This window comes from Acipenser ruthenus, chromosome 29 (assembly GCF_902713425.1).
Source record: "Acipenser ruthenus chromosome 29, fAciRut3.2 maternal haplotype, whole genome shotgun sequence".
In the NCBI taxonomy this organism is placed as follows: Eukaryota; Metazoa; Chordata; class Actinopteri; order Acipenseriformes; family Acipenseridae; genus Acipenser; species Acipenser ruthenus.
The window spans coordinates 12,164,540-12,188,699 of record NC_081217.1 but is presented as its reverse complement, the minus strand read 5'-3'; the positions used below and the strand labels follow the sequence as shown (position 1 = coordinate 12,188,699).

General features: G+C 40.2%; 27 non-coding genes across 27 annotated transcripts; 20 read left to right on the top strand and 7 right to left on the bottom strand.

Moving 5' to 3' along the window:
• The first annotated feature begins 1,036 nt into the window (after positions 1 to 1,036).
• On the top strand, positions 1,037 to 1,118 carry trnal-cag (transfer RNA leucine (anticodon CAG)). The gene has a single exon. It is a non-coding gene; the product is annotated as a tRNA-Leu (tRNA).
• A 288-nt stretch (positions 1,119 to 1,406) lies between these two features.
• On the top strand, positions 1,407 to 1,480 carry trnai-aau (transfer RNA isoleucine (anticodon AAU)). The gene has a single exon. It is a non-coding gene; the product is annotated as a tRNA-Ile (tRNA).
• Positions 1,481 to 1,645: 165 nt separating this feature from the next.
• On the bottom strand, positions 1,646 to 1,727 carry trnas-aga (transfer RNA serine (anticodon AGA)). Its single transcript has one exon. It is a non-coding gene; the product is annotated as a tRNA-Ser (tRNA).
• A 1,701-nt stretch (positions 1,728 to 3,428) lies between these two features.
• Positions 3,429 to 3,643, top strand: LOC131702217 (small nucleolar RNA U3). Its single transcript, XR_009309371.1, has one exon. It is a non-coding gene; the product is annotated as a small nucleolar RNA U3 (small nucleolar RNA).
• A 1,112-nt stretch (positions 3,644 to 4,755) lies between these two features.
• On the top strand, positions 4,756 to 4,837 carry trnal-cag (transfer RNA leucine (anticodon CAG)). The gene has a single exon. It is a non-coding gene; the product is annotated as a tRNA-Leu (tRNA).
• A 288-nt stretch (positions 4,838 to 5,125) lies between these two features.
• trnai-aau (transfer RNA isoleucine (anticodon AAU)) lies at positions 5,126 to 5,199 on the top strand. Its single transcript has one exon. It is a non-coding gene; the product is annotated as a tRNA-Ile (tRNA).
• Positions 5,200 to 5,364: 165 nt separating this feature from the next.
• Positions 5,365 to 5,446, bottom strand: trnas-aga (transfer RNA serine (anticodon AGA)). Its single transcript has one exon. It is a non-coding gene; the product is annotated as a tRNA-Ser (tRNA).
• A 1,701-nt stretch (positions 5,447 to 7,147) lies between these two features.
• LOC131702216 (small nucleolar RNA U3) lies at positions 7,148 to 7,362 on the top strand. The gene has a single exon (XR_009309370.1). It is a non-coding gene; the product is annotated as a small nucleolar RNA U3 (small nucleolar RNA).
• A 1,112-nt stretch (positions 7,363 to 8,474) lies between these two features.
• On the top strand, positions 8,475 to 8,556 carry trnal-cag (transfer RNA leucine (anticodon CAG)). Its single transcript has one exon. It is a non-coding gene; the product is annotated as a tRNA-Leu (tRNA).
• Positions 8,557 to 8,844: 288 nt separating this feature from the next.
• On the top strand, positions 8,845 to 8,918 carry trnai-aau (transfer RNA isoleucine (anticodon AAU)). The gene has a single exon. It is a non-coding gene; the product is annotated as a tRNA-Ile (tRNA).
• Positions 8,919 to 9,083: 165 nt separating this feature from the next.
• Positions 9,084 to 9,165, bottom strand: trnas-aga (transfer RNA serine (anticodon AGA)). The gene has a single exon. It is a non-coding gene; the product is annotated as a tRNA-Ser (tRNA).
• Positions 9,166 to 10,866: 1,701 nt separating this feature from the next.
• Positions 10,867 to 11,081, top strand: LOC131702215 (small nucleolar RNA U3). Its single transcript, XR_009309369.1, has one exon. It is a non-coding gene; the product is annotated as a small nucleolar RNA U3 (small nucleolar RNA).
• Positions 11,082 to 12,193: 1,112 nt separating this feature from the next.
• On the top strand, positions 12,194 to 12,275 carry trnal-cag (transfer RNA leucine (anticodon CAG)). The gene has a single exon. It is a non-coding gene; the product is annotated as a tRNA-Leu (tRNA).
• Positions 12,276 to 12,563: 288 nt separating this feature from the next.
• trnai-aau (transfer RNA isoleucine (anticodon AAU)) lies at positions 12,564 to 12,637 on the top strand. The gene has a single exon. It is a non-coding gene; the product is annotated as a tRNA-Ile (tRNA).
• Positions 12,638 to 12,802: 165 nt separating this feature from the next.
• trnas-aga (transfer RNA serine (anticodon AGA)) lies at positions 12,803 to 12,884 on the bottom strand. The gene has a single exon. It is a non-coding gene; the product is annotated as a tRNA-Ser (tRNA).
• A 1,701-nt stretch (positions 12,885 to 14,585) lies between these two features.
• LOC131702214 (small nucleolar RNA U3) lies at positions 14,586 to 14,800 on the top strand. Its single transcript, XR_009309368.1, has one exon. It is a non-coding gene; the product is annotated as a small nucleolar RNA U3 (small nucleolar RNA).
• Positions 14,801 to 15,912: 1,112 nt separating this feature from the next.
• On the top strand, positions 15,913 to 15,994 carry trnal-cag (transfer RNA leucine (anticodon CAG)). The gene has a single exon. It is a non-coding gene; the product is annotated as a tRNA-Leu (tRNA).
• Positions 15,995 to 16,282: 288 nt separating this feature from the next.
• Positions 16,283 to 16,356, top strand: trnai-aau (transfer RNA isoleucine (anticodon AAU)). Its single transcript has one exon. It is a non-coding gene; the product is annotated as a tRNA-Ile (tRNA).
• A 165-nt stretch (positions 16,357 to 16,521) lies between these two features.
• Positions 16,522 to 16,603, bottom strand: trnas-aga (transfer RNA serine (anticodon AGA)). The gene has a single exon. It is a non-coding gene; the product is annotated as a tRNA-Ser (tRNA).
• Positions 16,604 to 18,304: 1,701 nt separating this feature from the next.
• Positions 18,305 to 18,519, top strand: LOC131702213 (small nucleolar RNA U3). Its single transcript, XR_009309367.1, has one exon. It is a non-coding gene; the product is annotated as a small nucleolar RNA U3 (small nucleolar RNA).
• A 1,112-nt stretch (positions 18,520 to 19,631) lies between these two features.
• Positions 19,632 to 19,713, top strand: trnal-cag (transfer RNA leucine (anticodon CAG)). The gene has a single exon. It is a non-coding gene; the product is annotated as a tRNA-Leu (tRNA).
• A 288-nt stretch (positions 19,714 to 20,001) lies between these two features.
• Positions 20,002 to 20,075, top strand: trnai-aau (transfer RNA isoleucine (anticodon AAU)). The gene has a single exon. It is a non-coding gene; the product is annotated as a tRNA-Ile (tRNA).
• A 165-nt stretch (positions 20,076 to 20,240) lies between these two features.
• trnas-aga (transfer RNA serine (anticodon AGA)) lies at positions 20,241 to 20,322 on the bottom strand. Its single transcript has one exon. It is a non-coding gene; the product is annotated as a tRNA-Ser (tRNA).
• A 1,701-nt stretch (positions 20,323 to 22,023) lies between these two features.
• LOC131702212 (small nucleolar RNA U3) lies at positions 22,024 to 22,238 on the top strand. The gene has a single exon (XR_009309366.1). It is a non-coding gene; the product is annotated as a small nucleolar RNA U3 (small nucleolar RNA).
• Positions 22,239 to 23,350: 1,112 nt separating this feature from the next.
• On the top strand, positions 23,351 to 23,432 carry trnal-cag (transfer RNA leucine (anticodon CAG)). Its single transcript has one exon. It is a non-coding gene; the product is annotated as a tRNA-Leu (tRNA).
• Positions 23,433 to 23,720: 288 nt separating this feature from the next.
• trnai-aau (transfer RNA isoleucine (anticodon AAU)) lies at positions 23,721 to 23,794 on the top strand. The gene has a single exon. It is a non-coding gene; the product is annotated as a tRNA-Ile (tRNA).
• A 165-nt stretch (positions 23,795 to 23,959) lies between these two features.
• On the bottom strand, positions 23,960 to 24,041 carry trnas-aga (transfer RNA serine (anticodon AGA)). The gene has a single exon. It is a non-coding gene; the product is annotated as a tRNA-Ser (tRNA).
• Between the last annotated feature and the right edge of the window lie 119 nt (positions 24,042 to 24,160).

Sequence of the window (24,160 nt, the reverse complement as noted above, 5' to 3'; positions counted from 1 at the left end):
CAAACTGACTGAAAACACGGATCGCATTAATTGCGATTGGTTTCATACCAATACGCTTACATAACAGATATTGGTTATAGACAATGTCATATACACAGAAATGAACACGGACAGTGTTTATTAAGGGCTGACTCATTGACATGTTCGAGAGATCTAGGTGTACTGGACAAATCTACTGGATTTTTTTCCATGTCGTAATTGTGCCGCCTGTGATAATGCGTTTGCGTTTTACAAGCCATACAACGAAAAAAGAGCAGAGTGTCTTACAAGTGATGACCTGTGCTTCAACGCATGTCATTTATTTGTTTTTTTGTCCTTGCCATTTGCAATATGTTGGTAAAACTACTAGACAGTGACGATTGCGCATTGATGAGCAAGCATAAAAGTTCAATTAGGAGAAAAGATATCCATTCACCACTAGCTAGACATTTCGTAGATGCCAAACATTCCATTTCAGATCTGAAATACCGCAGCATACAAAAAATATTTCAAGCACGAGGACGTGATAATCTCGATCAAAAACTATTACAATGTAAATCCAAATGGATCTTCTATCTCCATATGGTACAAACCGAGGGATTAAATGAAGCGCTAGGATTATCCTGTTTTCTGTGATATAATGCGCAACCATACTTGTCTTTCATAAGATCTGAAAATAAATTATAGCGCTTTGAGATTATGTCTGTTATTAGCAGATTGTTTAGAAATGTACTCAAATATGTTACAACTGTTCTGTCTACGAAATATATCTGTAACATTTATGTAATGCCTTTGTGGTTTTTTGATGAAGTTCATTTGCTAACAGACTGTTCTGATTTTGATTCAAACCGTGAAGCGATCGCTCTGTTTGCAGTATATTTTCTTTCAGTAAGAGGAGTGTCCTTGTGATTCCATACAGAATGCGACAAAACCTGTCGCCCTCCTTAATATAAACAGAAAAAGAACAAGTACACGCACACGCCAGGTGATTTACTGCAGCGTCAGACATGGGAGGTTCAGCAGTGTGCTGCAGCGTTGTGCAAAGTCGTCGGTGTAAGTCAGGATGGCCGAGCGGTCTAAGGCGCTGTGGTCAGGTCGCAGTCTCCATGGAGGCGTGGGCTCGAACCCCACTTCTGACAACTGTTCTTGTTAATTTATTTCTAAAACGTCCACCGAATGCTTGGTAATTTTACATGTTTTTCTTTTTAGTATTCAAATCACAGCTTTTTAAATGAGAGAAAGTCACCGCAAGCCCGCACCTCGCCACTTTCTTCACACTGCTAAACTGCCTCATAAAGATGAGACCTCTAATTATGCCTTTCCAATACTTTGAATGTGTTATTGTTGAGTTTAACATAACATCTTGGTAATCATAATGTCCGCAGGCCTTGTTTTTCTCGGGTTTTATTAACGCGCTCCATGTGTGTGGCCGGTTAGCTCAGTTGGTTAGAGCGTGGTGCTAATAACGCCAAGGTCGCGGGTTCGATCCCCGTACGGGCCATGACTTTTCTTCTTTAAAGAAACCACAGCATTTGGAATGGTGCCAAAATGAACATTCTTTAACAAAATGAACCGGTGCGATATGAAGTAGAACCAGTAATATTTCAAATTCCTCATCTTTAAACATGTATTAGGAATGAACACATACAATTAAAAAGAAAGCTTACGTAGTCGGCAGGAATCGAACCTGCGCGGGGAAACCCCAATGGATTTCTAGTCCATCGCCTTAACCACTCGGCCACGACTACATGTTCTTACATTGGACTGTGAAATGATCCATATTATTGTCAAAAGAAGTAAAAGACACCCGCGGTAATGCTGCAGATGGCAGTATAGGCTAACATGAACCGAAGTCAAATGCCTTTGTTGAAACTCCATCGATTTATACAAGGCAAGCACACGTGGGAAATGTAAATACAATATCCTTTCTGTCAACATTCATAATAATGAATACATCTTTATTTCAAAATACGTAACAATTTAAGTGATCTTTTCAAACCACCCATACACAAAAAACAAAGTAGATCTTGATTTCAACTGAAAAACTGACTTGCTTCATGGCTGCTGCCACAGCACTCAAGCACGTTGTGGCTAGCGTGAGCGGACTTAGCAGATAACAAGATCTACAAAATATCACATGCCAATAAAACATAACACAATTATGTTCGATTTTATAACAAAACCCCACCCCAGATGGGACTCGAACCCACTATCCCTGGCTTAGGAGGCCAGTGGCCTTAGCCATTAGGCCACTAGGGCTGACATGGGAAGCGCACATTTGGTAGTTCTAAAGAAAGTGGGAACAATAGTATCGTGGTTTCATAAATATCCAAGCCATCTTTGGTGTTCAAACAAAGCAGTTACATTGGGAAAGGGCCGTACTTATCAGTAAGTGTTTGAAATGCATGTGGGAAGATTTAAGATTGTGAAGAAGTTTTAATATGCTTCGTATTTGCGCATTGGTAACCTTACATAATTACGTTTTGATTAATGCCACTTCCTTACCTGACAGTAGTCAGGGTGACGATACAAGACCAAAGCCAATAAACCTGTTATTTTCCTGTCCTTTCATTACCATATTCTAGTGTGCTTGTTCAGAATATGCGTGAATCCTGAAAACGTCTTGCTAATATGTGAACAAAGCCAGCATTCACTTTATTGATCACCATGTGGAATAGCCGCTATTGGAACACACATGATTGTGTTAAAGATGTTAATAGACTTTCAATGTACACGTTTTAGAGCTGAACGTTTGTTGAGACAGTTCAAGCGCTGTAGCAGTGTTTACCTATTTCATGGATGTTTGCTTTTTCGTCTTACTCTGGAAAAAATAATAATAGCAATAGAAAAATGTAGGCAAAACAATTTTTGAGAACCGCATTTGGGTGAAAAATGAACAGTTTCAAAACACATTTGTAAACGCATTGGATTCTATTATGGTGTTTCCGAGCTGTTGAATGTTTCTTATTATATACAGGTTTACTGGCTTGACAGAAAGGCGATTGACAAAAAGAATGCCTCGTCCCTGCGTGGGCTTGAAACAGCAACGTTTTGGTTAAGCCGAACGCGCTCACCGATTACGTTGTTTTATTAGATAACACCCTCGGAGCCCAACAGAACACTGTATGCGTATAATTAAAATATTTACGGTTCAAATGGGAATCGTATTCATCAGATTTTAAGCACACATTTGATAGACGTCACAGTGCAAAGGAGGAAGGCAGGCAATGCAAATGAGGCAACTGGCTCGTACTTTTTAAATCATACCAAAAAATTGAACCCAATTAAGCTTTTAACCGCCTGCAGTCTGGAATGAGTTTGAAATGTTATTGTAACAACTCACTGGGCTACAGCAATTGCATTATATGAAAGTGCTCCTGTTTATTTGTCACCGGCACAGCTACCGGTGCCACTCAGAGTTGGAGGGAGACGGTCGGCCACTTGCCCATAAAACAATACTTTCAGGGATCATTTCTATAGTGATTTGCTAGCGAAATGCGTTTTGAAAGTGTTTGGGCTCGCTACCCACGAGGAAGAGTGAGAGTGTTCGTTTTTGAGCGTGAAGAAGACAGCGAGTGTTGTTTTTGACCAACTGCTCGCTGTTATTGATGACCGCTCCAGTGTTCCTTAGGGGGCTGGAGGAAGCGGACACGTTCTGAGTGGGTGTCTTACCAAAACGTAAGAAAGATGAACTACAGTTGCAAAGCACTGCTGCTTTTTCGATGATTGATTAAAACTATCAAACTGACTGAAAACACGGATCGCATTAATTGCGATTGGTTTCATACCAATACGCTTACATAACAGATATTGGTTATAGACAATGTCATATACACAGAAATGAACACGGACAGTGTTTATTAAGGGCTGACTCATTGACATGTTCGAGAGATCTAGGTGTACTGGACAAATCTACTGGATTATTTTCCATGTCGTAATTGTGCCGCCTGTGATAATGCGTTTGCGTTTTACAAGCCATACAACGAAAAAAGAGTACAGTGTCTTACAAGTGATGACCTGTGCTTCAACGCATGTCATTTATTTGTTTTTTTGTCCTTGCCATTTGCAATATGTTGGTAAAACTACTAGACAGTGACGATTGCGCATTGATGAGCAAGCATAAAAGTTCAATTAGGAGAAAAGATATCCATTCACCACTAGCTAGACATTTCGTAGATGCCAAACATTCCATTTCAGATCTGAAATACCGCAGCATACAAAAAATATTTCAAGCTCGAGGACGTGATAATCTCGATCAAAAACTATTACAATGTGAATCCAAATGGATCTTCTATCTCCATATGGTACAACCCGAGGGATTAAATGAAGCGCTAGGATTATCCTGTTTTCTGTGATATAATGCGCAACCATACTTGTCTTTCATAAGATCTGAAAATAAATTATAGCGCTTTGAGATTATGTCTGTTATTAGCAGATTGTTTAGAAATGTACTCAAATATGTTACAACTGTTCTGTCTACGAAATATATCTGTAACATTTATGTAATGCCTTTGTGGTTTTTTGATGAAGTTCATTTGCTAACAGACTGTTCTGATTTTGATTCAAACCGTGAAGCGATCGCTCTGTTTGCAGTATATTTTCTTTCAGTAAGAGGAGTGTCCTTGTGATTCCATACAAAATGCGACAAAACCTGTCGCCCTCCTTAATATAAACAGAAAAAGAACAAGTACACGCACACGCCAGGTGATTTACTGCAGCGTCAGACATGGGAGGTTCAGCAGTGTGCTGCAGCGTTGTGCAAAGTCGTCGGTGTAAGTCAGGATGGCCGAGCGGTCTAAGGCGCTGTGGTCAGGTCGCAGTCTCCATGGAGGCGTGGGCTCGAACCCCACTTCTGACAACAGTTCTTGTTAATTTATTTCTAAAACGTCCACCGAATGCTTGGTAATTTTACATGTTTTTCTTTTTAGTATTCAAATCACAGCGTTTTAAATGAGAGAAAGTCACCGCAAGCCCGCACCTCGCCACTTTCTTCACACTGCTAAACTGCCTCATAAAGATGAGACCTCTAATTATGCCTTTCCAATACTTTGAATGTGTTATTGTTGAGTTTAACATAACATCTTGGTAATCATAATGTCCGCAGGCCTTGTTTTTCTCGGGTTTTATTAACGCGCTCCATGCGTGTGGCCGGTTAGCTCAGTTGGTTAGAGCGTGGTGCTAATAACGCCAAGGTCGCGGGTTCGATCCCCGTACGGGCCATGACTTTTCTTCTTTAAAGAAACCACAGCATTTGGAATGGTGCCAAAATGAACATTCTTTAACAAAATGAACCGGTGCGATATGAAGTAGAACCAGTAATATTTCAGATTCCTCATCTTTAAACATGTATTAGGAATGAACACATACAATTAAAAAGAAAGCTTACGTAGTCGGCAGGATTCGAACCTGCGCGGGGAAACCCCAATGGATTTCTAGTCCATCGCCTTAACCACTCGGCCACGACTACATGTTCTTACATTGGACTGTGAAATGATCCATATTATTGTCAAAAGAAGTAAAAGACACCCGCGGTAATGCTGCAGATGGCAGTATAGGCTAACATGAACCGAAGTCAAATGCCTTTGTTGAAACTCCATCGATTTATACAAGGCAAGCACACGTGGGAAATGTAAATACAATATCCTTTCTGTCAACGTTCATAATAATGAATACATCTTTATTTCAAAATACGTAACAATTTAAGTGATCTTTTCAAACCACCCATACACAAAAAACAAAGTAGATCTTGATTTCAACTGAAAAACTGACTTGCTTCATGGCTGCTGCCACAGCACTCAAGCACGTTGTGGCTAGCGTGAGCGGACTTAGCAGATAACAAGATCTACAAAATATCACATGCCAATAAAACATAACACAATTATGTTCGATTTTATAACAAAACCCCACCCCAGATGGGACTCGAACCCACTATCCCTGGCTTAGGAGGCCAGTGGCCTTAGCCATTAGGCCACTAGGGCTGACATGGGAAGCGCACATTTGGTAGTTCTAAAGAAAGTGGGAACAATAGTATCGTGGTTTCATAAATATCCAAGCCATCTTTGGTGTTCAAACAAAGCAGTTACATTGGGAAAGGGCCGTACTTATCAGTAAGTGTTTGAAATGCATGTGGGAAGATTTAAGATTGTGAAGAAGTTTTAATATGCTTCGTATTTGCGCATTGGTAACCTTACATAATTACGTTTTGATTAATGCCACTTCCTTACCTGACAGTAGTCAGGGTGACGATACAAGACCAAAGCCAATAAACCTGTTATTTTCCTGTCCTTTCATTACCATATTCTAGTGTGCTTGTTCAGAATATGCGTGAATCCTGAAAACGTCTTGCTAATATGTGAACAAAGCCAGCATTCACTTTATTGATCACCATGTGGAATAGCCGCTATTGGAACACACATGATTGTGTTAAAGATGTTAATAGACTTTCAATGTACACGTTTTAGAGCTGAACGTTTGTTGAGACAGTTCAAGCGCTGTAGCAGTGTTTACCTATTTCATGGATGTTTGCTTTTTCGTCTTACTCTGGAAAAAATAATAATAGCAATAGAAAAATGTAGGCAAAACAATTTTTGAGAACCGCATTTGGGTGAAAAATGAACAGTTTCAAAACACATTTGTAAACGCATTGGATTCTATTATGGTGTTTCCGAGCTGTTGAATGTTTCTTATTATATACAGGTTTACTGGCTTGACAGAAAGGCGATTGACAAAAAGAATGCCTCGTCCCTGCGTGGGCTTGAAACAGCAACGTTTTGGTTAAGCCGAACGCGCTCACCGATTACGTTGTTTTATTAGATAACACCCTCGGAGCCCAACAGAACACTGTATGCGTATAATTAAAATATTTACGGTTCAAATGGGAATCGTATTCATCAGATTTTAAGCACACATTTGATAGACGTCACAGTGCAAAGGAGGAAGGCAGGCAATGCAAATGAGGCAACTGGCTCGTACTTTTTAAATCATACCAAAAAATTGAACCCAATTAAGCTTTTAACCGCCTGCAGTCTGGAATGAGTTTGAAATGTTATTGTAACAACTCACTGGGCTACAGCAATTGCATTATATGAAAGTGCTCCTGTTTATTTGTCACCGGCACAGCTACCGGTGCCACTCAGAGTTGGAGGGAGACGGTCGGCCACTTGCCCATAAAACAATACTTTCAGGGATCATTTCTATAGTGATTTGCTAGCGAAATGCGTTTTGAAAGTGTTTGGGCTCGCTACCCACGAGGAAGAGTGAGAGTGTTCGTTTTTGAGCGTGAAGAAGACAGCGAGTGTTGTTTTTGACCAACTGCTCGCTGTTATTGATGACCGCTCCAGTGTTCCTTAGGGGGCTGGAGGAAGCGGACACGTTCTGAGTGGGTGTCTTACCAAAACGTAAGAAAGATGAACTACAGTTGCAAAGCACTGCTGCTTTTTCGATGATTGATTAAAACTATCAAACTGACTGAAAACACGGATCGCATTAATTGCGATTGGTTTCATACCAATACGCTTACATAACAGATATTGGTTATAGACAATGTCATATACACAGAAATGAACACGGACAGTGTTTATTAAGGGCTGACTCATTGACATGTTCGAGAGATCTAGGTGTACTGGACAAATCTACTGGATTATTTTCCATGTCGTAATTGTGCCGCCTGTGATAATGCGTTTGCGTTTTACAAGCCATACAACGAAAAAAGAGTACAGTGTCTTACAAGTGATGACCTGTGCTTCAACGCATGTCATTTATTTGTTTTTTTGTCCTTGCCATTTGCAATATGTTGGTAAAACTACTAGACAGTGACGATTGCGCATTGATGAGCAAGCATAAAAGTTCAATTAGGAGAAAAGATATCCATTCACCACTAGCTAGACATTTCGTAGATGCCAAACATTCCATTTCAGATCTGAAATACCGCAGCATACAAAAAATATTTCAAGCTCGAGGACGTGATAATCTCGATCAAAAACTATTACAATGTGAATCCAAATGGATCTTCTATCTCCATATGGTACAACCCGAGGGATTAAATGAAGCGCTAGGATTATCCTGTTTTCTGTGATATAATGCGCAACCATACTTGTCTTTCATAAGATCTGAAAATAAATTATAGCGCTTTGAGATTATGTCTGTTATTAGCAGATTGTTTAGAAATGTACTCAAATATGTTACAACTGTTCTGTCTACGAAATATATCTGTAACATTTATGTAATGCCTTTGTGGTTTTTTGATGAAGTTCATTTGCTAACAGACTGTTCTGATTTTGATTCAAACCGTGAAGCGATCGCTCTGTTTGCAGTATATTTTCTTTCAGTAAGAGGAGTGTCCTTGTGATTCCATACAAAATGCGACAAAACCTGTCGCCCTCCTTAATATAAACAGAAAAAGAACAAGTACACGCACACGCCAGGTGATTTACTGCAGCGTCAGACATGGGAGGTTCAGCAGTGTGCTGCAGCGTTGTGCAAAGTCGTCGGTGTAAGTCAGGATGGCCGAGCGGTCTAAGGCGCTGTGGTCAGGTCGCAGTCTCCATGGAGGCGTGGGCTCGAACCCCACTTCTGACAACAGTTCTTGTTAATTTATTTCTAAAACGTCCACCGAATGCTTGGTAATTTTACATGTTTTTCTTTTTAGTATTCAAATCACAGCTTTTTAAATGAGAGAAAGTCACCGCAAGCCCGCACCTCGCCACTTTCTTCACACTGCTAAACTGCCTCATAAAGATGAGACCTCTAATTATGCCTTTCCAATACTTTGAATGTGTTATTGTTGAGTTTAACATAACATCTTGGTAATCATAATGTCCGCAGGCCTTGTTTTTCTCGGGTTTTATTAACGCGCTCCATGTGTGTGGCCGGTTAGCTCAGTTGGTTAGAGCGTGGTGCTAATAACGCCAAGGTCGCGGGTTCGATCCCCGTACGGGCCATGGCTTTTCTTCTTTAAAGAAACCACAGCATTTGGAATGGTGCCAAAATGAACATTCTTTAACAAAATGAACCGGTGCGATATGAAGTAGAACCAGTAATATTTCAAATTCCTCATCTTTAAACATGTATTAGGAATGAACACATACAATTAAAAAGAAAGCTTACGTAGTCGGCAGGATTCGAACCTGCGCGGGGAAACCCCAATGGATTTCTAGTCCATCGCCTTAACCACTCGGCCACGACTACATGTTCTTACATTGGACTGTGAAATGATCCATATTATTGTCAAAAGAAGTAAAAGACACCCGCGGTAATGCTGCAGATGGCAGTATAGGCTAACATGAACCGAAGTCAAATGCCTTTGTTGAAACTCCATCGATTTATACAAGGCAAGCACACGTGGGAAATGTAAATACAATATCCTTTCTGTCAACGTTCATAATAATGAATACATCTTTATTTCAAAATACGTAACAATTTAAGTGATCTTTTCAAACCACCCATACACAAAAAACAAAGTAGATCTTGATTTCAACTGAAAAACTGACTTGCTTCATGGCTGCTGCCACAGCACTCAAGCACGTTGTGGCTAGCGTGAGCGGACTTAGCAGATAACAAGATCTACAAAATATCACATGCCAATAAAACATAACACAATTATGTTCGATTTTATAACAAAACCCCACCCCAGATGGGACTCGAACCCACTATCCCTGGCTTAGGAGGCCAGTGGCCTTAGCCATTAGGCCACTAGGGCTGACATGGGAAGCGCACATTTGGTAGTTCTAAAGAAAGTGGGAACAATAGTATCGTGGTTTCATAAATATCCAAGCCATCTTTGGTGTTCAAACAAAGCAGTTACATTGGGAAAGGGCCGTACTTATCAGTAAGTGTTTGAAATGCATGTGGGAAGATTTAAGATTGTGAAGAAGTTTTAATATGCTTCGTATTTGCGCATTGGTAACCTTACATAATTACGTTTTGATTAATGCCACTTCCTTACCTGACAGTAGTCAGGGTGACGATACAAGACCAAAGCCAATAAACCTGTTATTTTCCTGTCCTTTCATTACCATATTCTAGTGTGCTTGTTCAGAATATGCGTGAATCCTGAAAACGTCTTGCTAATATGTGAACAAAGCCAGCATTCACTTTATTGATCACCATGTGGAATAGCCGCTATTGGAACACACATGATTGTGTTAAAGATGTTAATAGACTTTCAATGTACACGTTTTAGAGCTGAACGTTTGTTGAGACAGTTCAAGCGCTGTAGCAGTGTTTACCTATTTCATGGATGTTTGCTTTTTCGTCTTACTCTGGAAAAAATAATAATAGCAATAGAAAAATGTAGGCAAAACAATTTTTGAGAACCGCATTTGGGTGAAAAATGAACAGTTTCAAAACACATTTGTAAACGCATTGGATTCTATTATGGTGTTTCCGAGCTGTTGAATGTTTCTTATTATATACAGGTTTACTGGCTTGACAGAAAGGCGATTGACAAAAAGAATGCCTCGTCCCTGCGTGGGCTTGAAACAGCAACGTTTTGGTTAAGCCGAACGCGCTCACCGATTACGTTGTTTTATTAGATAACACCCTCGGAGCCCAACAGAACACTGTATGCGTATAATTAAAATATTTACGGTTCAAATGGGAATCGTATTCATCAGATTTTAAGCACACATTTGATAGACGTCACAGTGCAAAGGAGGAAGGCAGGCAATGCAAATGAGGCAACTGGCTCGTACTTTTTAAATCATACCAAAAAATTGAACCCAATTAAGCTTTTAACCGCCTGCAGTCTGGAATGAGTTTGAAATGTTATTGTAACAACTCACTGGGCTACAGCAATTGCATTATATGAAAGTGCTCCTGTTTATTTGTCACCGGCACAGCTACCGGTGCCACTCAGAGTTGGAGGGAGACGGTCGGCCACTTGCCCATAAAACAATACTTTCAGGGATCATTTCTATAGTGATTTGCTAGCGAAATGCGTTTTGAAAGTGTTTGGGCTCGCTACCCACGAGGAAGAGTGAGAGTGTTCGTTTTTGAGCGTGAAGAAGACAGCGAGTGTTGTTTTTGACCAACTGCTCGCTGTTATTGATGACCGCTCCAGTGTTCCTTAGGGGGCTGGAGGAAGCGGACACGTTCTGAGTGGGTGTCTTACCAAAACGTAAGAAAGATGAACTACAGTTGCAAAGCACTGCTGCTTTTTCGATGATTGATTAAAACTATCAAACTGACTGAAAACACGGATCGCATTAATTGCGATTGGTTTCATACCAATACGCTTACATAACAGATATTGGTTATAGACAATGTCATATACACAGAAATGAACACGGACAGTGTTTATTAAGGGCTGACTCATTGACATGTTCGAGAGATCTAGGTGTACTGGACAAATCTACTGGATTATTTTCCATGTCGTAATTGTGCCGCCTGTGATAATGCGTTTGCGTTTTACAAGCCATACAACGAAAAAAGAGTACAGTGTCTTACAAGTGATGACCTGTGCTTCAACGCATGTCATTTATTTGTTTTTTTGTCCTTGCCATTTGCAATATGTTGGTAAAACTACTAGACAGTGACGATTGCGCATTGATGAGCAAGCATAAAAGTTCAATTAGGAGAAAAGATATCCATTCACCACTAGCTAGACATTTCGTAGATGCCAAACATTCCATTTCAGATCTGAAATACCGCAGCATACAAAAAATATTTCAAGCTCGAGGACGTGATAATCTCGATCAAAAACTATTACAATGTGAATCCAAATGGATCTTCTATCTCCATATGGTACAACCCGAGGGATTAAATGAAGCGCTAGGATTATCCTGTTTTCTGTGATATAATGCGCAACCATACTTGTCTTTCATAAGATCTGAAAATAAATTATAGCGCTTTGAGATTATGTCTGTTATTAGCAGATTGTTTAGAAATGTACTCAAATATGTTACAACTGTTCTGTCTACGAAATATATCTGTAACATTTATGTAATGCCTTTGTGGTTTTTTGATGAAGTTCATTTGCTAACAGACTGTTCTGATTTTGATTCAAACCGTGAAGCGATCGCTCTGTTTGCAGTATATTTTCTTTCAGTAAGAGGAGTGTCCTTGTGATCCCATACAAAATGCGACAAAACCTGTCGCCCTCCTTAATATAAACAGAAAAAGAACAAGTACACGCACACGCCAGGTGATTTACTGCAGCGTCAGACATGGGAGGTTCAGCAGTGTGCTGCAGCGTTGTGCAAAGTCGTCGGTGTAAGTCAGGATGGCCGAGCGGTCTAAGGCGCTGTGGTCAGGTCGCAGTCTCCATGGAGGCGTGGGCTCGAACCCCACTTCTGACAACAGTTCTTGTTAATTTATTTCTAAAACGTCCACCGAATGCTTGGTAATTTTACATGTTTTTCTTTTTAGTATTCAAATCACAGCTTTTTAAATGAGAGAAAGTCACCGCAAGCCCGCACCTCGCCACTTTCTTCACACTGCTAAACTGCCTCATAAAGATGAGACCTCTAATTATGCCTTTCCAATACTTTGAATGTGTTATTGTTGAGTTTAACATAACATCTTGGTAATCATAATGTCCGCAGGCCTTGTTTTTCTCGGGTTTTATTAACGCGCTCCATGTGTGTGGCCGGTTAGCTCAGTTGGTTAGAGCGTGGTGCTAATAACGCCAAGGTCGCGGGTTCGATCCCCGTACGGGCCATGACTTTTCTTCTTTAAAGAAACCACAGCATTTGGAATGGTGCCAAAATGAACATTCTTTAACAAAATGAACCGGTGCGATATGAAGTAGAACCAGTAATATTTCAGATTCCTCATCTTTAAACATGTATTAGGAATGAACACATACAATTAAAAAGAAAGCTTACGTAGTCGGCAGGATTCGAACCTGCGCGGGGAAACCCCAATGGATTTCTAGTCCATCGCCTTAACCACTCGGCCACGACTACATGTTCTTACATTGGACTGTGAAATGATCCATATTATTGTCAAAAGAAGTAAAAGACACCCGCGGTAATGCTGCAGATGGCAGTATAGGCTAACATGAACCGAAGTCAAATGCCTTTGTTGAAACTCCATCGATTTATACAAGGCAAGCACACGTGGGAAATGTAAATACAATATCCTTTCTGTCAACGTTCATAATAATGAATACATCTTTATTTCAAAATACGTAACAATTTAAGTGATCTTTTCAAACCACCCATACACAAAAAACAAAGTAGATCTTGATTTCAACTGAAAAACTGACTTGCTTCATGGCTGCTGCCACAGCACTCAAGCACGTTGTGGCTAGCGTGAGCGGACTTAGCAGATAACAAGATCTACAAAATATCACATGCCAATAAAACATAACACAATTATGTTCGATTTTATAACAAAACCCCACCCCAGATGGGACTCGAACCCACTATCCCTGGCTTAGGAGGCCAGTGGCCTTAGCCATTAGGCCACTAGGGCTGACATGGGAAGCGCACATTTGGTAGTTCTAAAGAAAGTGGGAACAATAGTATCGTGGTTTCATAAATATCCAAGCCATCTTTGGTGTTCAAACAAAGCAGTTACATTGGGAAAGGGCCGTACTTATCAGTAAGTGTTTGAAATGCATGTGGGAAGATTTAAGATTGTGAAGAAGTTTTAATATGCTTCGTATTTGCGCATTGGTAACCTTACATAATTCCGTTTTGATTAATGCCACTTCCTTACCTGACAGTAGTCAGGGTGACGATACAAGACCAAAGCCAATAAACCTGTTATTTTCCTGTCCTTTCATTACCATATTCTAGTGTGCTTGTTCAGAATATGCGTGAATCCTGAAAACGTCTTGCTAATATGTGAACAAAGCCAGCATTCACTTTATTGATCACCATGTGGAATAGCCGCTATTGGAACACACATGATTGTGTTAAAGATGTTAATAGACTTTCAATGTACACGTTTTAGAGCTGAACGTTTGTTGAGACAGTTCAAGCGCTGTAGCAGTGTTTACCTATTTCATGGATGTTTGCTTTTTCGTCTTACTCTGGAAAAAATAATAATAGCAATAGAAAAATGTAGGCAAAACAATTTTTGAGAACCGCATTTGGGTGAAAAATGAACAGTTTCAAAACACATTTGTAAACGCATTGGATTCTATTATGGTGTTTCCGAGCTGTTGAATGTTTCTTATTATATACAGGTTTACTGGCTTGACAGAAAGGCGATTGACAAAAAGAATGCCTCGTCCCTGCGTGGGCTTGAAACAGCAACGTTTTGGTTAAGCCGAACGCGCTCACCGATTACGTTGTTTTATTAGATAACACCCTCGGAGCCCAACAGAACACTGTATGCGTATAATTAAAATATTTACGGTTCAAATGGGAATCGTATTCATCAGATTTTAAGCACACATTTGATAGACGTCACAGTGCAAAGGAGGAAGGCAGGCAATGCAAATGAGGCAACTGGCTCGTACTTTTTAAATCATACCAAAAAATTGAACCCAATTAAGCTTTTAACCGCCTGCAGTCTGGAATGAGTTTGAAATGTTATTGTAACAACTCACTGGGCTACAGCAATTGCATTATATGAAAGTGCTCCTGTTTATTTGTCACCGGCACAGCTACCGGTGCCACTCAGAGTTGGAGGGAGACGGTCGGCCCCTTGCCCATAAAACAATACTTTCAGGGATCATTTCTATAGTGATTTGCTAGCGAAATGCGTTTTGAAAGTGTTTGGGCTCGCTACCCACGAGGAAGAGTGAGAGTGTTCGTTTTTGAGCGTGAAGAAGACAGCGAGTGTTGTTTTTGACCAACTGCTCGCTGTTATTGATGACCGCTCCAGTGTTCCTTAGGGGGCTGGAGGAAGCGGACACGTTCTGAGTGGGTGTCTTACCAAAACGTAAGAAAGATGAACTACAGTTGCAAAGCACTGCTGCTTTTTCGATGATTGATTAAAACTATCAAACTGACTGAAAACACGGATCGCATTAATTGCGATTGGTTTCATACCAATACGCTTACATAACAGATATTGGTTATAGACAATGTCATATACACAGAAATGAACACGGACAGTGTTTATTAAGGGCTGACTCATTGACATGTTCGAGAGATCTAGGTGTACTGGACAAATCTACTGGATTATTTTCCATGTCGTAATTGTGCCGCCTGTGATAATGCGTTTGCGTTTTACAAGCCATACAACGAAAAAAGAGTACAGTGTCTTACAAGTGATGACCTGTGCTTCAACGCATGTCATTTATTTGTTTTTTTGTCCTTGCCATTTGCAATATGTTGGTAAAACTACTAGACAGTGACGATTGCGCATTGATGAGCAAGCATAAAAGTTCAATTAGGAGAAAAGATATCCATTCACCACTAGCTAGACATTTCGTAGATGCCAAACATTCCATTTCAGATCTGAAATACCGCAGCATACAAAAAATATTTCAAGCTCGAGGACGTGATAATCTCGATCAAAAACTATTACAATGTGAATCCAAATGGATCTTCTATCTCCATATGGTACAACCCGAGGGATTAAATGAAGCGCTAGGATTATCCTGTTTTCTGTGATATAATGCGCAACCATACTTGTCTTTCATAAGATCTGAAAATAAATTATAGCGCTTTGAGATTATGTCTGTTATTAGCAGATTGTTTAGAAATGTACTCAAATATGTTACAACTGTTCTGTCTACGAAATATATCTGTAACATTTATGTAATGCCTTTGTGGTTTTTTGATGAAGTTCATTTGCTAACAGACTGTTCTGATTTTGATTCAAACCGTGAAGCGATCGCTCTGTTTGCAGTATATTTTCTTTCAGTAAGAGGAGTGTCCTTGTGATTCCATACAAAATGCGACAAAACCTGTCGCCCTCCTTAATATAAACAGAAAAAGAACAAGTACACGCACACGCCAGGTGATTTACTGCAGCGTCAGACATGGGAGGTTCAGCAGTGTGCTGCAGCGTTGTGCAAAGTCGTCGGTGTAAGTCAGGATGGCCGAGCGGTCTAAGGCGCTGTGGTCAGGTCGCAGTCTCCATGGAGGCGTGGGCTCGAACCCCACTTCTGACAACAGTTCTTGTTAATTTATTTCTAAAACGTCCACCGAATGCTTGGTAATTTTACATGTTTTTCTTTTTAGTATTCAAATCACAGCTTTTTAAATGAGAGAAAGTCACCGCAAGCCCGCACCTCGCCACTTTCTTCACACTGCTAAACTGCCTCATAAAGATGAGACCTCTAATTATGCCTTTCCAATACTTTGAATGTGTTATTGTTGAGTTTAACATAACATCTTGGTAATCATAATGTCCGCAGGCCTTGTTTTTCTCGGGTTTTATTAACGCGCTCCATGTGTGTGGCTGGTTAGCTCAGTTGGTTAGAGCGTGGTGCTAATAACGCCAAGGTCGCGGGTTCGATCCCCGTACGGGCCATGACTTTTCTTCTTTAAAGAAACCACAGCATTTGGAATGGTGCCAAAATGAACATTCTTTAACAAAATGAACCGGTGCGATATGAAGTAGAACCAGTAATATTTCAAATTCCTCATCTTTAAACATGTATTAGGAATGAACACATACAATTAAAAAGAAAGCTTACGTAGTCGGCAGGATTCGAACCTGCGCGGGGAAACCCCAATGGATTTCTAGTCCATCGCCTTAACCACTCGGCCACGACTACATGTTCTTACATTGGACTGTGAAATGATCCATATTATTGTCAAAAGAAGTAAAAGACACCCGCGGTAATGCTGCAGATGGCAGTATAGGCTAACATGAACCGAAGTCAAATGCCTTTGTTGAAACTCCATCGATTTATACAAGGCAAGCACACGTGGGAAATGTAAATACAATATCCTTTCTGTCAACGTTCATAATAATGAATACATCTTTATTTCAAAATACGTAACAATTTAAGTGATCTTTTCAAACCACCCATACACAAAAAACAAAGTAGATCTTGATTTCAACTGAAAAACTGACTTGCTTCATGGCTGCTGCCACAGCACTCAAGCACGTTGTGGCTAGCGTGAGCGGACTTAGCAGATAACAAGATCTACAAAATATCACATGCCAATAAAACATAACACAATTATGTTCGATTTTATAACAAAACCCCACCCCAGATGGGACTCGAACCCACTATCCCTGGCTTAGGAGGCCAGTGGCCTTAGCCATTAGGCCACTAGGGCTGACATGGGAAGCGCACATTTGGTAGTTCTAAAGAAAGTGGGAACAATAGTATCGTGGTTTCATAAATATCCAAGCCATCTTTGGTGTTCAAACAAAGCAGTTACATTGGGAAAGGGCCGTACTTATCAGTAAGTGTTTGAAATGCATGTGGGAAGATTTAAGATTGTGAAGAAGTTTTAATATGCTTCGTATTTGCGCATTGGTAACCTTACATAATTACGTTTTGATTAATGCCACTTCCTTACCTGACAGTAGTCAGGGTGACGATACAAGACCAAAGCCAATAAACCTGTTATTTTCCTGTCCTTTCATTACCATATTCTAGTGTGCTTGTTCAGAATATGCGTGAATCCTGAAAACGTCTTGCTAATATGTGAACAAAGCCAGCATTCACTTTATTGATCACCATGTGGAATAGCCGCTATTGGAACACACATGATTGTGTTAAAGATGTTAATAGACTTTCAATGTACACGTTTTAGAGCTGAACGTTTGTTGAGACAGTTCAAGCGCTGTAGCAGTGTTTACCTATTTCATGGATGTTTGCTTTTTCGTCTTACTCTGGAAAAAATAATAATAGCAATAGAAAAATGTAGGCAAAACAATTTTTGAGAACCGCATTTGGGTGAAAAATGAACAGTTTCAAAACACATTTGTAAACGCATTGGATTCTATTATGGTGTTTCCGAGCTGTTGAATGTTTCTTATTATATACAGGTTTACTGGCTTGACAGAAAGGCGATTGACAAAAAGAATGCCTCGTCCCTGCGTGGGCTTGAAACAGCAACGTTTTGGTTAAGCCGAACGCGCTCACCGATTACGTTGTTTTATTAGATAACACCCTCGGAGCCCAACAGAACACTGTATGCGTATAATTAAAATATTTACGGTTCAAATGGGAATCGTATTCATCAGATTTTAAGCACACATTTGATAGACGTCACAGTGCAAAGGAGGAAGGCAGGCAATGCAAATGAGGCAACTGGCTCGTACTTTTTAAATCATACCAAAAAATTGAACCCAATTAAGCTTTTAACCGCCTGCAGTCTGGAATGAGTTTGAAATGTTATTGTAACAACTCACTGGGCTACAGCAATTGCATTATATGAAAGTGCTCCTGTTTATTTGTCACCGGCACAGCTACCGGTGCCACTCAGAGTTGGAGGGAGACGGTCGGCCACTTGCCCATAAAACAATACTTTCAGGGATCATTTCTATAGTGATTTGCTAGCGAAATGCGTTTTGAAAGTGTTTGGGCTCGCTACCCACGAGGAAGAGTGAGAGTGTTCGTTTTTGAGCGTGAAGAAGACAGCGAGTGTTGTTTTTGACCAACTGCTCGCTGTTATTGATGACCGCTCCAGTGTTCCTTAGGGGGCTGGAGGAAGCGGACACGTTCTGAGTGGGTGTCTTACCAAAACGTAAGAAAGATGAACTACAGTTGCAAAGCACTGCTGCTTTTTCGATGATTGATTAAAACTATCAAACTGACTGAAAACACGGATCGCATTAATTGCGATTGGTTTCATACCAATACGCTTACATAACAGATATTGGTTATAGACAATGTCATATACACAGAAATGAACACGGACAGTGTTTATTAAGGGCTGACTCATTGACATGTTCGAGAGATCTAGGTGTACTGGACAAATCTACTGGATTATTTTCCATGTCGTAATTGTGCCGCCTGTGATAATGCGTTTGCGTTTTACAAGCCATACAACGAAAAAAGAGTACAGTGTCTTACAAGTGATGACCTGTGCTTCAACGCATGTCATTTATTTGTTTTTTTGTCCTTGCCATTTGCAATATGTTGGTAAAACTACTAGACAGTGACGATTGCGCATTGATGAGCAAGCATAAAAGTTCAATTAGGAGAAAAGATATCCATTCACCACTAGCTAGACATTTCGTAGATGCCAAACATTCCATTTCAGATCTGAAATACCGCAGCATACAAAAAATATTTCAAGCTCGAGGACGTGATAATCTCGATCAAAAACTATTACAATGTGAATCCAAATGGATCTTCTATCTCCATATGGTACAACCCGAGGGATTAAATGAAGCGCTAGGATTATCCTGTTTTCTGTGATATAATGCGCAACCATACTTGTCTTTCATAAGATCTGAAAATAAATTATAGCGCTTTGAGATTATGTCTGTTATTAGCAGATTGTTTAGAAATGTACTCAAATATGTTACAACTGTTCTGTCTACGAAATATATCTGTAACATTTATGTAATGCCTTTGTGGTTTTTTGATGAAGTTCATTTGCTAACAGACTGTTCTGATTTTGATTCAAACCGTGAAGCGATCGCTCTGTTTGCAGTATATTTTCTTTCAGTAAGAGGAGTGTCCTTGTGATTCCATACAAAATGCGACAAAACCTGTCGCCCTCCTTAATATAAACAGAAAAAGAACAAGTACACGCACACGCCAGGTGATTTACTGCAGCGTCAGACATGGGAGGTTCAGCAGTGTGCTGCAGCGTTGTGCAAAGTCGTCGGTGTAAGTCAGGATGGCCGAGCGGTCTAAGGCGCTGTGGTCAGGTCGCAGTCTCCATGGAGGCGTGGGCTCGAACCCCACTTCTGACAACTGTTCTTGTTAATTTATTTCTAAAACGTCCACCGAATGCATGGTAATTTTACATGTTTTTCTTTTTAGTATTCAAATCACAGCTTTTTAAATGAGAGAAAGTCACCGCAAGCCCGCACCTCGCCACTTTCTTCACACTGCTAAACTGCCTCATAAAGATGAGACCTCTAATTATGCCTTTCCAATACTTTGAATGTGTTATTGTTGAGTTTAACATAACATCTTGGTAATCATAATGTCCGCAGGCCTTGTTTTTCTCGGGTTTTATTAACGCGCTCCATGTGTGTGGCCGGTTAGCTCAGTTGGTTAGAGCGTGGTGCTAATAACGCCAAGGTCGCGGGTTCGATCCCCGTACGGGCCATGACTTTTCTTCTTTAAAGAAACCACAGCATTTGGAATGGTGCCAAAATGAACATTCTTTAACAAAATGAACCGGTGCGATATGAAGTAGAACCAGTAATATTTCAAATTCCTCATCTTTAAACATGTATTAGGAATGAACACATACAATTAAAAAGAAAGCTTACGTAGTCGGCAGGATTCGAACCTGCGCGGGGAAACCCCAATGGATTTCTAGTCCATCGCCTTAACCACTCGGCCACGACTACATGTTCTTACATTGGACTGTGAAATGATCCATATTATTGTCAAAAGAAGTAAAAGACACCCGCGGTAATGCTGCAGATGGCAGTATAGGCTAACATGAACCGAAGTCAAATGCCTTTGTTGAAACTCCATCGATTTATACAAGGCAAGCACACGTGGGAAATGTAAATACAATATCCTTTCTGTCAACGTTCATAATAATGAATACATCTTTATTTCAAAATACGTAACAATTTAAGTGATCTTTTCAAACCACCCATACACAAAAAACAAAGTAGATCTTGATTTCAACTGAAAAACTGACTTGCTTCATGGCTGCTGCCACAGCACTCAAGCACGTTGTGGCTAGCGTGAGCGGACTTAGCAGATAACAAGATCTACAAAATATCACATGCCAATAAAACATAACACAATTATGTTCGATTTTATAACAAAACCCCACCCCAGATGGGACTCGAACCCACTATCCCTGGCTTAGGAGGCCAGTGGCCTTAGCCATTAGGCCACTAGGGCTGACATGGGAAGCGCACATTTGGTAGTTCTAAAGAAAGTGGGAACAATAGTATCGTGGTTTCATAAATATCCAAGCCATCTTTGGTGTTCAAACAAAGCAGTTACATTGGGAAAGGGCCGTACTTATCAGTAAGTGTTTGAAATGCATGTGGGAAGATTTAAGATTGTGAAGAAGTTTTAATATGCTTCGTATTTGCGCATTGGTAACCTTACATAATTACGTTTTGATTAATGCCACTTCCTTACCTGACAGTAGTCAGGGTGACGATACAAGACCAAAGCCAATAAACCTGTTATTTTCCTGTCCTTTCATTACCATATTCTAGTGTGCTTGTTCAGAATATGCGTGAATCCTGAAAACGTCTTGCTAATATGTGAACAAAGCCAGCATTCACTTTATTGATCACCATGTGGAATAGCCGCTATTGGAACACACATGATTGTGTTAAAGATGTTAATAGACTTTCAATGTACACGTTTTAGAGCTGAACGTTTGTTGAGACAGTTCAAGCGCTGTAGCAGTGTTTACCTATTTCATGGATGTTTGCTTTTTCGTCTTACTCTGGAAAAAATAATAATAGCAATAGAAAAATGTAGGCAAAACAATTTTTGAGAACCGCATTTGGGTGAAAAATGAACAGTTTCAAAACACATTTGTAAACGCATTGGATTCTATTATGGTGTTTCCGAGCTGTTGAATGTTTCTTATTATATACAGGTTTACTGGCTTGACAGAAAGGCGATTGACAAAAAGAATGCCTCGTCCCTGCGTGGGCTTGAAACAGCAACGTTTTGGTTAAGCCGAACGCGCTCACCGATTACGTTGTTTTATTAGATAACACCCTCGGAGCCCAACAGAACACTGTATGCGTATAATTAAAATATTTACGGTTCAAATGGGAATCGTATTCATCAGATTTTAAGCACACATTTGATAGACGTCACAGTGCAAAGGAGGAAGGCAGGCAATGCAAATGAGGCAACTGGCTCGTACTTTTTAAATCATACCAAAAAATTGAACCCAATTAAGCTTTTAACCGCCTGCAGTCTGGAATGAGTTTGAAATGTTATTGTAACAACTCACTGGGCTACAGCAATTGCATTATATGAAAGTGCTCCTGTTTATTTGTCACCGGCACAGCTACCGGTGCCACTCAGAGTTGGAGGGAGACGGTCGGCCACTTGCCCATAAAACAATACTTTCAGGGATCATTTCTATAGTGATTTGCTAGCGAAATGCGTTTTGAAAGTGTTTGGGCTCGCTACCCACGAGGAAGAGTGAGAGTGTTCGTTTTTGAGCGTGAAGAAGACAGCGAGTGTTGTTTTTGACCAACTGCTCGCTGTTATTGATGACCGCTCCAGTGTTCCTTAGGGGGCTGGAGGAAGCGGACACGTTCTGAGTGGGTGTCTTACCAAAACGTAAGAAAGATGAACTACAGTTGCAAAGCACTGCTGCTTTTTCGATGATTGATTAAAACTATCAAACTGACTGAAAACACGGATCGCATTAATTGCGATTGGTTTCATACCAATACGCTTACATAACAGATATTGGTTATAGACAATGTCATATACACAGAAATGAACACGGACAGTGTTTATTAAGGGCTGACTCATTGACATGTTCGAGAGATCTAGGTGTACTGGACAAATCTACTGGATTATTTTCCATGTCGTAATTGTGCCGCCTGTGATAATGCGTTTGCGTTTTACAAGCCATACAACGAAAAAAGAGTACAGTGTCTTACAAGTGATGACCTGTGCTTCAACGCATGTCATTTATTTGTTTTTTTGTCCTTGCCATTTGCAATATGTTGGTAAAACTACTAGACAGTGACGATTGCGCATTGATGAGCAAGCATAAAAGTTCAATTAGGAGAAAAGATATCCATTCACCACTAGCTAGACATTTCGTAGATGCCAAACATTCCATTTCAGATCTGAAATACCGCAGCATACAAAAAATATTTCAAGCTCGAGGACGTGATAATCTCGATCAAAAACTATTACAATGTGAATCCAAATGGATCTTCTATCTCCATATGGTACAACCCGAGGGATTAAATGAAGCGCTAGGATTATCCTGTTTTCTGTGATATAATGCGCAACCATACTTGTCTTTCATAAGATCTGAAAATAAATTATAGCGCTTTGAGATTATGTCTGTTATTAGCAGATTGTTTAGAAATGTACTCAAATATGTTACAACTGTTCTGTCTACGAAATATATCTGTAACATTTATGTAATGCCTTTGTGGTTTTTTGATGAAGTTCATTTGCTAACAGACTGTTCTGATTTTGATTCAAACCGTGAAGCGATCGCTCTGTTTGCAGTATATTTTCTTTCAGTAAGAGGAGTGTCCTTGTGATTCCATACAAAATGCGACAAAACCTGTCGCCCTCCTTAATATAAACAGAAAAAGAACAAGTACACGCACACGCCAGGTGATTTACTGCAGCGTCAGACATGGGAGGTTCAGCAGTGTGCTGCAGCGTTGTGCAAAGTCGTCGGTGTAAGTCAGGATGGCCGAGCGGTCTAAGGCGCTGTGGTCAGGTCGCAGTCTCCATGGAGGCGTGGGCTCGAACCCCACTTCTGACAACAGTTCTTGTTAATTTATTTCTAAAACGTCCACCGAATGCTTGGTAATTTTACATGTTTTTCTTTTTAGTATTCAAATCACAGCGTTTTAAATGAGAGAAAGTCACCGCAAGCCCGCACCTCGCCACTTTCTTCACACTGCTAAACTGCCTCATAAAGATGAGACCTCTAATTATGCCTTTCCAATACTTTGAATGTGTTATTGTTGAGTTTAACATAACATCTTGGTAATCATAATGTCCGCAGGCCTTGTTTTTCTCGGGTTTTATTAACGCGCTCCATGTGTGTGGCCGGTTAGCTCAGTTGGTTAGAGCGTGGTGCTAATAACGCCAAGGTCGCGGGTTCGATCCCCGTACGGGCCATGACTTTTCTTCTTTAAAGAAACCACAGCATTTGGAATGGTGCCAAAATGAACATTCTTTAACAAAATGAACCGGTGCGATATGAAGTAGAACCAGTAATATTTCAAATTCCTCATCTTTAAACATGTATTAGGAATGAACACATACAATTAAAAAGAAAGCTTACGTAGTCGGCAGGATTCGAACCTGCGCGGGGAAACCCCAATGGATTTCTAGTCCATCGCCTTAACCACTCGGCCACGACTACATGTTCTTACATTGGACTGTGAAATGATCCATATTATTGTCAAAAGAAGTAAAAGACACCCGCGGTAATGCTGCAGATGGCAGTATAGGCTAACATGAACCGAAGTCAAATGCCTTTGT